Below are 13,050 nucleotides of genomic sequence, written 5' to 3'. Positions count from 1 at the left end.
GCGTTTTGGAATATGAGATCAAATCGACCCTAAAACCTAATTTTGAAAATGAAGGTTGTAAAGACTCGAAAGGTCATATTTGAAAATTTCTATAAAATTACAATTTTACCCCTACAATTATCTACCTTGAGTGACCTTTTATTGGATTTTGAAATTGATTTCAAGATTTGAGTAAAAAATGTGAATTATGAAAGTTTTTAAATCCAAAAGGCCAAAGTTGTTAAGAAGTGATTTTGGTGTCTTTTGAAGTTTTGAGTCTCGGAATGAGATTCCATCACTTCCTTCTGTCCTGGAATATGGAATATGATAGTTGTTAATTTTAGATTTAGAGTCTTTTCATGGATTTCAGGTCATAAGTTGAAAATTTGTGAAATTTTAGGGAAAAATTGAATTTGGTCAACATTCTGAGTTTAGATGCTCAGATTAGATTTCCAATAGTTCTTTTGGATTTCGGGGATTAATTTAGTCTTAGAAGAGGTCTTGGCTGAATTTTTAGAGGTCCCAAGCTTGATTTAGCTTTTTTAGGTGTAAAGTTAGTTTCTTGTTACTTTCACAAGTTTCGGGTCAAGGAGACCTTAGATTCATTTTTGGATGGTTCCATTAAGTTCAAAACGCAGATTTTAGTCAGGTCCATATATGATTTGTCTGTGCGGGGACCCGAATGAGTCTTGAGGGTCTATTATGAGAATTTTGTGTTGGCTGATGTTACTGGTTCTACAGGCCACACGTTTGTGAAGGGTTTTCACTTTCATGACCTTTTCTATAGCGAAAGTTGGCTCGGGAAAGCAAGACTAGACGTTTTGCGGGGTTTTATTTAGTGATTTTTGCTCAAGCGGGCCTAGGTCACTTTTACGAGATCAGAGGGAGTTTTGGCCTATCATTTCGGGGTTTTACCCCCATATACCCCATTTTGAGTTTGGAAAATCCTTGGAGGCGATTTTAAAGAGATTTTTCATGGTGAATCATTTGCGTAAGTCTTTGTAATCCTAAAACATCATTTCCCTTTGATCATTTGTGGATTTTAATATCAAAAATTGGAATTTTGTTTGACAAATGGCTAGGTTTTTCAAGAACATGAGTTCTAAAGTAAAATGGTGATTGCGAGCTGAATTTTACTCCTTTTCCAAAATGTTTTTCATCAATTCAAAATACCTTGAGTAACATTTTCAAGTAAAGATTTTCGGGATTAAATTTTTTGAGTTGATTTGACCCAATTTTCAAAGTATATGGTATGTGTATTGTTATTTCCAAAATGTTATTGTGATTACTTGATTAGATTAGATTGTACAGATTCAGACATTGTTCGGAAAGGAAAGGCTCATGTCGTGGATTGAGTTTTGAGTGAATTGAGGTATGTGAACTTCTAAACCTTGTAAAACTTGTAGAATCTTGTATTTTCCTTTATTGCGTGTGTAGGGGAGTAATGGGAATGGGGTGATGGGTTAAATTATTCCACTTGATTGATCTTAATGAATGAAATAGGTATAAATAAAAAAGTCAACGTGTTGATAGTTGTGCTTTGTAGATTGCCTTGTTGTGGACCATAATTTGTTGATTGATAAAATAATTTGATGGCATCATTGTGGACTTAAATTGCTTGAATTTCTTGTCTCTTTCCTATGGTGTGAAATTACTTATTTACATTGACTTATGTGCACCGTGATGAGATATGTGATGATCATGCTGAAGACCAATGGTTCTGACATGTCATACTATATAAAGCTAAAGAGAAATTGCTTCGGCAAGTGATATTGTGCCGAAGGGAAATGGTTCCGACAAGTGATACTATATAAAGCCGATTGGAAATACTTTTGGCTAGTGATATAGTGCCGAGAGGAAATTGCTTCGGTAAGTGGTTCTATATAAATTCAAAGGGAAATGGTTCCGACTGGTGATATTGTGCCCATGGGAAATGGTTCCGACAAGTGTTCGATTTTTGTGATTTGATGAACTTGATACTTGTTGGTTGTTGAATTGTGATTGCTATGCCTTGTGAACTGTGTATTGTAAAACTGTTAGGTTGGGTTAAATTGACATACTTGATACTTTTTGGTTGTTGAATTATTATTGTTCAAGCCCCGAGCCTACACCCTGGACATGGCCGGCACTCGAGAATCATTGTTGCCCCAAGCAAACCCTTGGCCTGACTCAACTCTCAGTGGAAGACTTAATCAAAAACATATGAACTGAAAAGTAAACTTTACTCAACTGTGACAAAAGATAATCTCTTAATATTTTAGAAATAAAACATTCAAACGGGCCTCAAGGGCAACTCAAGTCTAGAACATAACAACTGAAATGAACATGACTCATGAATTAATACTATCTATCTATCTATCTATGAAGCCACTAACAACTATGAGGGATGTCGAGACAAGATGCCCGATCATCTTAATAAACTGAAATTACAGAAATAAATGAGGCATCCTCCGGAAACAAGGAGGTTCACCAAACAAATCTAGAGCTCAAATGGATCAATGAAGCAGTGGTTGATGATCGTACTTACTTGTATCTGCATCATGAAAGATGCAGGTCAAATGACATAAGTACATGAAAAGTACGAGCATGTAAGGGGAACACTGAACATAACCTTCAAGCTTGAACTGATAAAAAGGAAACATACTCACCTCGACTCTACTCAACTCATGGATACTCAACTCAATGCAACATAAAACGATGATAAAAATGCAGTTTATATAAATCATTTAAAACAATAGATAACAACTCAATGTATTTAAAAATACAATAATAACTCGGTTTGTATGTAAAGATACAAAATAACTTCGTTTGGGAGATTCTCTAATCGACAACCATCACTATGAATGTCACGATCCAAGCCTACACCCCGGATATGGCGGCACTCGAGAACCATTGCTTGTTCCCAAACGAACCCTCATCCCGGATGACCACAAGCGGAAGACTAACTTAAGCATACAAAGCTTAAGACATAATAAAATTCATGAAAAACTTAAATACTAGCTTTAACTCAAAACAAAACTCTGAATAAAAATAAATTATTCAACTCGCCATAAAATAGGCAACTTAAGTCTTTAAAACATTTGATAAAATAAATGAACACACTTCTGAAACTCTGAAGTCTATTTATGAAGCCTCTAGATGACAAAGATGGAAGTCAGGAAAAGCCACACGACCTCATAACAACTAATATAACTAAAAAGTAAATGAAATCCTCCGAAAGCAAGAAGGTTCACCATAGATGTAGTATCAATGAAGCTTTTGTTGATGACCTTGAATACTTGTATCTGCATCATGAAAGGATGTAGGCCAAATGGCTCTGTACGTGGAATGCACGAGCATGTAAGGGGAATTCTAAAGCATAACATAAGCTTGAACTTGATAAAAAGGAAACATATTTACCTCTTCTCAACTCACTCAACTCAAAGAAACATGGTTCAATTCAACTCAAGGAATACTCAAGGGTACTCAAACTACTCAAACATACTCAACTCAAAAGTACTCAAGGATAAGATACTCAACTCAACAATAATGTTCTCAACTCAGTGAAACTCAACAATAAGGTACTCGACACAATGAAACACATATCAACTCAAGATACTCAACTCATGATACTTAAGGATAAAATAATAGTAAAAGATGCAATATATTTGGAAGTTGTAAAACTGTAGATACCAACTCAATGTATTGAAAAATACAATAATTCTCAGTGTGTTTATAAAAATACAATATAACTCTGTGGGAGTTTCTCTAACCGACAACCATCACTATAAGCCTAAGTGATGATACAACGTCTTGCCAACGCTGCCAGAACTATCCTATACTTTGCCATTATATAGAACGCCTTAACTAAGTGGATCCATTAGTCTATGCTAAAAAGCACTTAAGGAATCATCTAAAAAGTATGATCCTTTACTACCCATGATGGCTACATGGTTTATGGAGACTTGAGTTATTTTGAACTCGCATCCTTATATCGGTGCTCAATACTACTCCCAAAAATATACTCAGCTCATATGTTTTTAAAAACAAAACTCTTTCTTTGGTTTGAGATAATTACTCAAAAGTTAGCTTCAAAGCTCTCTTGGAAATCTTTGTTTCCTTTCTTGCTCAAATGTGAAAACACTTTAACTCTTGGGAATACTTAGTTACCGTATAATCTTTGAAGAAAATAACTTTACTGTTACTCTTTATTCCACTCAAAGAAAATAACTTTACTCTTACTCAACTCGGAGGGTTCATGCAGAATTATGAGCATGAACTATTCAACTCAAGGACTCAAAGATACTTCTCATCTCAAGACTGTTCGATTTATAGGTTTTATGCGGAATTATGGGCATTAACAATTCAAATCAAGAACTTCATGGGTAACATGTAATAGTCTCATGATTAGAAATATAATCTCAAAGGAGATTAGGAACTCAATACTCAAAACATAGAAATTGAAGATACTACACTTCTCATTGATACTCAATTTATGGAGTCCATGCGGAATTTATGGGCATGAATGACTCGACTCGAAGGTCTACACAACTACATGGAACTCATGTATATTATTCTTCTCATTCTCTTATTTACTTCCTCAAAATTTAGTTTAAATCAATAGTTGATCTCAAAGGATTCACAATTGAACTCAAATACTTTCTTGAACTTTACTCTTAACACTCTCTTGAATGTGAATTATGAATTCAAGGGTTATGGTTCATGATATGAAGGATCTAGGTGATAGTGTATACTCATGAATACATTCTACTCTCTCTCATATTCACTTACTTGAGTCTTGATACAAGTTATTAGAAATTGTAGAAGACTCCTCAAAAGGACTCTCTCAAAATGTCCGAAAGAACTCTCAAGACTAACTCTTAACTTTACCTTGAATTTGAATTATTACTTCAAAGGTTATTAATTCAAGGCTATTAATGTTTTATAAGTATTTGGAAGTAGTTTAAAATCAAAAGGGATGAAGATACACTTTGAAGGAGCTCAAACGGGACAACCGATGGAAAAGGAGTGGGGCAGGCGACCCTGGCGCCAGCCCCAAACTTCAGAGGCTGCATATGGGCGCACTAGAGGGGCACCACCCCATCCCCTTGGGTGCATCTAGGGAGTGCCGCCCCACCATCTCCCCAGGACAAGTTCGACGAATTTCACCTATCATTTTCTGATCCTAAATTGCTTTTAATCGATTTCTTTACTCAAATTTTCCTAAGATTTAATTACCCAACCTAAGTACACACTAATCCACTTAAAACAATCACTTTCATCGCAAAAAATCATCAAAACACCAGCAAAACAAGATTTTGAATGAACTTCAAGAATACCTATCAAGAACTTAAATCCTTCAACTTTTGCGAGTGAAATTACGTTGATAATAACATGTTTGGTGTGTGGGTGAACAAACCAAACACTATGGGATCTTACATACCTCTTAGGGATTAAACCCATGGCGAAAATCTGCAACAACGTGCACGAATCTCGACGAACGCTTGACCCTCTCCTCTTTTCTCCTCTTTTCTCTTCGTTTCTCTTCTTGAACTCTCAACTAAAACCCTAGGCGTATAGTAGGATTATAAAGATAAACCTAACCAGATTAGACCCCTAAAACATTACTAAAAACCAATTAAATCTTATTAGGTAAGGGAAAGACCAAAATACCCCTCTAAAATCTGGTTTAGACTTTCCTTATCTAGACAGCCCAAGTTCGAATGGACATATCTTCCTCATACGAACTCGAAACTGAGAAAACTCAGTGGAGTTAGAAAGATAATTCAGAGATATTTTGTACGGTATCTGGTAGTATACCTAACTCATTTTGAGCTAGGAGTCATGGTCGTTTAAGTCGACCCAAAACTCATACTTAAGCATAAATTGCAAAATTTCAGATTTTGCTATTTCCAATTCAGTTCTTTTTTGGAACTCAATCTCGCTCACGCTGCCAGAAGTGTCATATACCTTGTTGGTGTATAGAATTTCTCAACTAAGTGGATCCACTAAGCTATGCTTAAAAAGCAATAAAGAATCATCTAAAAAGTATGATCCTTTCTACCTACGTTGGCTACGTGGTTTATGAGGACTTTGAGTTATCTGAACTAATCCCCATATCGGTGCACAATACCACTCCTAAAATATAAATTAGCTCATATATTTAAAAATATTTCCTCATCCTCAACTTTGAGATTATTACTCAAACGATTTCTCTTAAAAGAGATAGAACTCCAAACTCCTCATGAACTCCTTTGGAAATCGGTGTTTTCCGTTATTTTAAATGTGAAAATATTTCCTCTTGGGAATACTTAGTTCCCATATATTCTTTTTGAAAAAGGAACTCACCTCTCCTCATCCTCAAACTCAAGTACTCTAGTCTTAAGATATTGTAAAATACTTCTCAAAATGAATCAAAAGAACTCTCAAGACTTTACTCTTAATTCTATCTTGAATTTGAATTATGAATTATGAATTCAAGGGTTATGATTCATGTTGTAAATGATCTCTTGATGTTTAAATGTAGTTTAGAGTAGTTAGAATCAGTAGGGAGTAAAGGTATACTTTAAAAGAACTTAGACGGAGCAAACTAATGAAATAGGGTGGGGGCAGGCGAGCCTGAACTTCAGAGGCTCTATTTTGGTGTACTGCTAGGGCGGCGCACTAGCCATCTTGGGGCATTAGTGGCGCATCGTGGCACCCCTCCCCTAGAACGACCCGACGATTTTTTTTCTCATTTTCTGACCCTAACTCGCCTAGAATCGATTTTTTTCTTCAAATTTTCCTTAGATTCAATTATCCAATACAAGTACACAAGAATCTACTCACTTTTCCTCAAGAATAACTCTCATTAATCGAAACCCTCATCTCAAAATTCATCAATACTTTATAAACAAGGAATCCAGAACAAAATCTCGAGAACACCCATCAAGAATTCAAATCATTGAACCTCAAGAATGAAGTTATAGATGGAATTTACATGATTGGCGTGTGGGTGAACGAACCCAACACTATGAAAGCTTACACACCTCCATCTAGCATAACAAATCCTCGATTTGCAAGAAATCATGTTCGTTCTTCCTCTTCTCCTCTTTTCCTCTTCTTGAACTCTCTTCTAAAACCCTAACCGTAATTTAGGATTTGTAAAACTGACACAAAATAGATTTGACCCCAAAATGTTACTATAAAGTTTTAATTTAATGGGGTAAGAAAAAGACCAAAATACCCCTCACTAATTCGGGTAACTTTCCTTAACATGACAGGCTAACGTCAAACGGGCATATCTCCCTCATCCAAACTAGAAACTTAGCAAACACAGTGGTGTTGAAAAGAGGATTCAAAGACCTTTCAATTGAGTCGAATACAACTAAGATTCTATTGCATATATTCTGATCAAGATTTGAAATAAAAAATCTAGAAAACCAAATCAAAATCGAAGATTCAAATCTTTCTATTGTTGTCTTGGATCCACAATTAATCCTCAGGATTGGTATATTCTTTTCTATCCCGTAGTTTGTAGATTCCCCGAATAAAGCTAAGTATTACAACGCTTTCTACCAATTCAATGTAAAGTCAGTTTTCAGTGCTAGTTATCCAGTTACAGAAGCAACCCCATAGGCTTTCACTTTCGCGTCTCTCTAAAATTGCAGTCATGGTAAAATCTTGGTCTATTTAATCATCAAGGACTCCCAAGCACATGAGTTTTCTACAAATCAAAATAGAACATGGAAGGCTTGTTATTCAACAGTATAAAATGACTTATATACTCGTGTCAATCAAGGTGTATGTGGATCTATTTAATTTTTTGGCGTTGACTCAAAACTCATAACTTAAGCTTGACTTGAACAAATCTCAAATTAGCTCTTTCTAAGGTGGGATGTTATGATAATAGTTCTCTAACTACCCAGTAAGTAAATAAGTGAAATTTGCTAAAACTTTTGTGTAACATCCGACAATTTAAAAATGAATATGAAGAAGCTTGAAATTTGGAAATAGTCATTTTTGGAAAAATTTAAAATCTGGAAAATTTGGCTAAGTGTGGAAATCAGTGAGTTTTTGGCCAACTTTGAGCAGTCATAACTCCTATATCAGGATGATTTAGGAGTAGTTCCAGTTATGGTTTCGAAGCTTGTGGAACGATCTTTCCAACGCCACTGAGTTTGCTCGATTCCGAGTTCGTATGAGCGAGTTATGATCTTTGAAAGTTGGGCAGTTGGCAGGGATTCCGTTCCGGAAATTTAAGGGCATTTTGGTCTTTTCACAAATAATTTCTTTTGAGCTTATATTGTTGTATTAGGCTGATATTTGGATCATTTTGTCCCATTTTGAAAGAGAAAGAGTTAGGGTTCAAGAGAAGAAGAAGAGAAGAAGGAGAAGAAGAAGAGAAGAAAGAGGAGATCAACAGGATTTGTCAAGATCATTGTGGATTTTCGTCGGGGGTGATCCCTATCAAGGTATGTGAGTCTTTAGTGTGGGTTTATCCTTTCCCCCCACATACCAAGCTCGTTTTTATGATTTGAGAAGAGATTGGATTTGTTGTTGAAGTTGTTGAAGTTGTTAGTTGTTGTTGATGTTGTTAGTTGTGTTGTTGAAGTTATTGTTGGTTGTGGGACAGGATTGGGCTGTGTATTTGAGTTGTGATCTATTGTATGTTGAGAGATTGATGATCCTTAGTGTTGGTTGGTTCATACCCCCACACACCAACTCGTTTTTAATTCCAAGAGAAGATTTATTGGTTGTTGAAGTTGTAGTGGTGTTGTGTTGAAGTTCTTGCTGATTTAGTACAGATTTCTGGCTGTGATTTTTGAGTTGAATCTATTGTATAATAAGGGTCTTTATGATTCTAAGTGTTGCTGCTGAAACCTTGAGGTTGAGAGGGTTTAGAATTGGAAAGAAACAAGGGGAAAAAGTCGGATTTTTGGGGAAAAAGGGGCTGGGCTGTTGCACCTCTCCTAGTGCCAAGGACACCAATCCTTCCCTTTCATTCACCATTTTTTTTTCCATACATGTTCCTAGGTATTATACCTATGTTTCCTAGTTGTTTCCAACACTCCAAGGTACTTCCAAAAGTCAAGTAAAACTATAAGTCAAGTGAAGTTAGTTTCCAAGTCAAGTGAAGTTAGTTTCCAAGTCAAGTGAAGTCAAGCTTAGAAGTAAGTAAGTCAAAGCAAGTCTTTAAGGTTTTCCAAGAGTCTTCATTGAGCGTTTTAACTTCATTCTAAGGCTCAAGTTCCAAGTTAAGTATTGAGTTTCAAGTCAAGTCAAAAGTTAAGAGTTTCATGTTAAGTTAAGAGTCTCACATCAAGCCAAGAGTTCAAGTAAAGTAAAGAGTTTAAAGTTGAGTTCATTTCTCAAAGTTATTAGGGAACTATGTATTCCCAAAGAAGTTTTAAAGAAATGTTTTTACATTTAAACAAGGTTGGAAACTGAGATTTCCAAAAGAGCCTTCGGGCTAGTTTTTGAGTAATTATCTCATATCAGCAGGAAGAAATATGTTTTAAAAACATAAGAGCCAGTACATTTTTGGGAGTAGTATCGAGCACCGAATTGGGGGAGCGTTCAAAGAACCCACAGCCCCCATAGAACCATGTTAGCCACCATGGGTAGAAAAGGATCATACTTTTTAGATGAATCCTTTTCAGATTAGACTAGTGGATCCATTAGGCAGTTCAGGTCTTATACCTTTGGCCGGGTATAAGATGCTCTGGCAGCGTGAGGTCGATCGCTGTATCATCACTATAGCTCTTATGTGATGGTTGTCGGTTAGAGAAACTCCCACAGCAGTTATTGTATTTTTCATACACAGAGATTATTGTATTTTTTTTATATACATCAGTTCATTGTATTTTTATACACATTTCAGGCTTATTGTATCCTTGTATACACACAGAGTTCATAGCATGTTTTAAGCAATCTTTCTTTATATCGCACTTGTTTTAAATTGCCTTATATTGAAAGAAGTCAGTCAGGTTGAGTTAAGTTGAGCCAGGTAAGCTATTCAGTTTCTTCCAGTTTTCCTTCTAGCCTTTGTTGCTTAGTTTTCCAGCTTGCATACTCGTACATTCCATGTACTGATGCCAGTTGGCCTGCATCGTTTGATGATGCAGATTCAGGTACCCCGGATCAGCATCCTGCACGTCGTTGATCCAGCTGAGCACTCCAGAGTCAGTGGTGAGCCTCTTTGCATTCCGGAGGACTCAATTATTTTGTGTTCTTAGTTTTTGTTTTATTAGGATGTTGCGGGGTCTGTCCCAACATCCATCTCAGTATTTTAGAGGCTTCATAGACAGACAGTCAGTCAGTTAGTTTTGAGTCTCTCATCTATATATATATGTAAATATTCTATTTTGAGATTCGAGTTGCCTTTATGGCCATATTTTATAAGTTAAGTTGTTTTGTAATATTGCATTGCATTGAGTTATTCTGTTGAGGTTTCCGCTGAGTTAAGAAAGCCAGGCCAAGGGTTCGCTTGGGGCCAGAAATGGTCTCCGGGTGCCGGTTCCGCCCAGGGTGTAGGCTCGGGGCGTGACATTTTGTGCACTTCTTCCACATGCTTTAAGCAGATTGTGTGACATTAGTTTTGAGATACCGCAAGCAGAAGGTGAAGTTGATTGTGAATATGAAATGTCAATAATGTAATCGAAGGTGCTATGTTTTACTTTTTCCTCAAAACTAGGTAATTTGTTCGATTTTAGATAAAAACAAACAGCAAAACACTAAAAAAATAAAATAGAATTAAATAGGATAAAAGTCAAGCCTATTGAATTTACATTGTGTTCTAAAGAATATTATTCTCCTCAATGTATCCAAGATAATAAAATATATCCAGGTAGAATTGGACAATTTACTCGTTAGTATAGTGGTAATAAAAACTTCAGTGAACAGTAAATTCATTTGACAACATTAAATCACACGAGTTTTTTTTTAAGTGCAAGAAAAATAAGAGCAAAAGATCAAAAAATAAGAGAAAACTTCTCTATTTATACTTAACAAAAAAAATTAGAACAAATTATCCTTGTGTCTTATCAGAAAAATCACAATACTTCGAAAAAGTTAACCCTTTAACCACCCTTCAATATGAAAAGATGCTATTCAAATTGTATTTTTGAAGAAAAACTACTTAATTTCTCATTTGCACTTTTTAATATCCAACACTAATCATATCATCAAGCTTAGCAATCCCTTGTGAACTTTTGTTACATGCCTATAACAATCTTCCCAAAAGTCACAACCTTTCAAAAAAATCACAACTCTTAAAAAGTCTCAACTTTTCATAAAAGTCACAACTCTTCCTTTTCTATTCACACCTTTCAAAATTCAACCACGCATCTAACCAAGATCATAGATGAGACAAATCACACCACATGTATCAAAAGTTAACATTCATAAATCTTATTTCCTTAAACAACAAAAATGAAATAGTAATTGGTAGACTGGACCACGAATCCAAAGGTAATATTGGTAACAACTGTTTTACTTGACAACAAAAATAAGCTACTAGTTGTTGACACAATCATTCCTCTTTGTTTTTGACACTACTTGTCCTTGTGAATAAAATCATGGTTGATCGTTTTCTTTTGTACCTGATAATCCTTCCTCTGATTTCTTCCCTGATATCATATCATCGAAAGGATGTTCCACAAACTGGCTGAATTATGGTTTCATTGGTGAAAGACCGACGCTATAGTTTTTGTTCTCCATCACCTTTTCAGTGAAGGTCCCTATTTTGCATGTGTCACACCAAAACGTGAACCCCCTAATGTTTTGCTTTTCATGATCTGTGTTCTTTCTCATGCCATCCTTATTGTCATCTATCAACAAGGATGGTGGATCATTATTGTTTAGACTTGATGATCCTTCCTCTGATTTCTTCCCTGATATCATATCATCGCAACGACTTTCCACAAGCTGGATGAATTTTTATTTCTTTCAAAACAGACCAATGCTCCAGTTTTTGTTGTCCTTCTTCTGTTCTCTAAAAGCTGTCTCTTTGCATTTGTGTTTAATATCCAACACTTATCGCCTCAGCAAGCTTAGTAATGATTCTTTTGTCACACGCCTATAACAATCTTTACGAAAAGTCACATTCCTTCAAATATGTCACAACCTTTCAAAACAGTTGCATTTCTTAACAAAAGTCACAACCGTTTATTTTCTATTCACAGCTTTCAAAACCCAATGACACATCTAACCAAGATCATAGATGAGAAAAATCACTCCACATGTATCAAAAGATAATATTGATAAATCTGATTTCCTTAAACAACAAAAATGAAATACTAGTTGGCAAACAGGACCACAAATCCAAATGTAATACTGGTAACAACAGTTTTACTTGACAACAAAAATAAGCTACTAGTTGTTGACACAATCATTCCTCTGCGACTTTTTCACTACTTGTCCTTGCGAATAAAATCATGGTTGGTCGTTATTGTTTGGAATTGATGATCCTTCCTCTGATTTCTTCCCTGATATCATATCGTTGGAAGGATATTCCACAAGTTGGATGAATTGTGGTTTCACTGGTGAAAGACCAATGCTGCAGTTTTTGTTCTCCTCTTTGCATTTGTGTTTTTTTCCATTCTTATGTACCTCTATCACCTTTTCAGCGAAGGTCCCTATTTTGCATGTGTCACAACAAACCGTGAATCCCCTAATGTTTTGCTTTTCATGATCTGTGTTCTTTCTCATGTCATCCGCATTGTCATCTACCAACAAGGATGGTGGATCATTATTATTTGGACTTGATGATCCTTCCTCTGATTTCTTCCCCGATATCATATCATCGCAAGGATGTTCCACAAGCTGGATGAATTTTGATTCCTTTTGAAAAAGTCCAATGCTCCAGTTTTTGTTGTCCTTCTATTCTCCAAAAGAATGTGATGACTCATCCAAGCAAGATTATGGTTGAGAATTGTAATAAATCATTTTTCAAGCCTGTTATGGATGTTTCAAACTATCCTCATAACCATGCTTCTGGTTATGATCATCATGAATTCTTTTAATTCTTTTTTCCTCATCTGTCTTTGGTTGTCTTATTTATTAATATATGCTTCATTATTAAAATGACATTAATACAGTGTAACTTTCTTC

Source organism: Solanum verrucosum, unplaced genomic scaffold, assembly GCF_900185275.1.
Source record: "Solanum verrucosum unplaced genomic scaffold, falcon-dt-bn FXZP01000153.1, whole genome shotgun sequence".
NCBI lineage: Eukaryota > Viridiplantae > Streptophyta > Magnoliopsida > Solanales > Solanaceae > Solanum > Solanum verrucosum.
Note: the sequence above shows the minus strand (reverse complement) of the source record.